Here is a 1,716-nt window from a genome sequence, read left to right on the forward strand (position 1 = left end):
GACCAGAATTTTGGCTGCTGACGTGTTTTGATTTTGCTCCAATGCTGTGCCCACTTGCTCAAACTGTTGGCTCGTGTTTGTTCCTTGCCGAAAGTTGTTCAATTGGTCCCTAAACTATGATTAGAGTTGTGAAATGTTCCCCATAGTTTTAGTTCCTTCTATTTTCGTCCTCAATTCCTTACACTTGGCCTTTTGACATGTCTTTGTTTTGTGTGTATGTTTTTTCCTCTTAAAATATATAGTAGTTGTATGGGTCAGAATCCGACCCCACGATAATTAACGAGGCTAATCCCGTCTTAAGCTAAGTCATGATTAATTAGTGGCACGACCACTCAGAATTAACGATATTCAACCCGCATCTGGTTCGATCAGCAAGGCTATGGCCTATCCGCCACCATAAACGCGAAATCCCAACGTGATCACGGCCACTTATTGCCAGCTCACGAAGCTCACAGCTATAAATACCAAGAGAGGGAACCCTAGAAAAAGGAGGGCTTCTTCTGGGCCACGATTGAGAGAGAAAAAAAGAGACAACGATACCCAAATTATGGGCAAGAGGAACGCCATTGTAAGGCTCTGAACCTCTTCATGGAGAGGCAGACCAAACCAATATTATCAATAAAGGCTTCTAATATTTCTCCCCCTAATCCTGAGTACTTATTTTCGTTTCTTTCATTTGGTCCAACGGATTATTACGGTTTGCTATGATTTTCCCGTGATTTATTCGTATTGTTTTATACTCATAAGGTATTAATAACTTTTGAGTAAACAATTTGGCGTCGTCTGTGGGGATTTCCTAGCAAAATCGCGTAGTTCTTCCCTGGACCAAAAAGAAAGAAACACCAAGCTCGAGGAGGAACTCGAAGATCTCAAATCAAGATCTAAGTCCTCCCTCTCTCTCTCCGATCTCAGATAGTGCAAACAAGAAGAAGAAGCCTCCCCCGTTTCCTAAGGGAAGGTCTCTGTAAGGCATACAAGCTCCGGTCAGAAACCGGCACGGAGATATCTCGAGCCGAGAGTCGCCTCAAGACAGCCTATATACCCTGGTTGGGAAGACAACGGATAAGCCGCTCAAGGTCTCGAATCCAAAACGAGTTTCAGCACTCAATACCCACAATATGGGACTCAGGCTATGTGCCTTCGTCATCAAGATCGACAAAGTTCAACAACAGTTGAACTGGGACTCAGGCCACGAGCCCTCGCCATCAAAATTGACAAAGTCCAAATATGGTCGAACTATGACTCAGGCCATGTGCCTTCATCATCAAAATTGACAAAGTTCAACAACAGTTGAACTGGGACTCAGGCTACGCACCTTCGCCATCAAAATCAACCAAGTTCAACAACAATTGAACTGGGACTCAGGCTACGCGCCTTCGTCATCAAAATTGACAAAGTTCAACAACAGTTGAACTGGGACTCAGGTCACGCGCCTTCGCCATCAACATCGACTAAGTTCAACAACAGTTGAACTGGGACTCAGTCTATGCGCCTTCACCAGTAAGTTCAACTACGGTTGAACCATGACTCAGGCTATGTGCCTTCGTCATCAAAATTGACAAAGTTCAACTACGGTTGAACCAAGACTCAGGCTATGCGCCTTCATCATTAAATCAAGGCTATGCGCCTTCGCAAAGAAGTTCAACTACGGTTAAACCATGACTCAGGCTATGTGCCTTCGTCATCAAAATTGACAAAGTTCAACAACAGTTGAAC

The sequence above is a fragment of the Nicotiana attenuata genome, unplaced genomic scaffold (genome assembly GCF_001879085.1).
Source record: "Nicotiana attenuata strain UT unplaced genomic scaffold, NIATTr2, whole genome shotgun sequence".
Classification (NCBI taxonomy): domain Eukaryota; kingdom Viridiplantae; phylum Streptophyta; class Magnoliopsida; order Solanales; family Solanaceae; genus Nicotiana; species Nicotiana attenuata.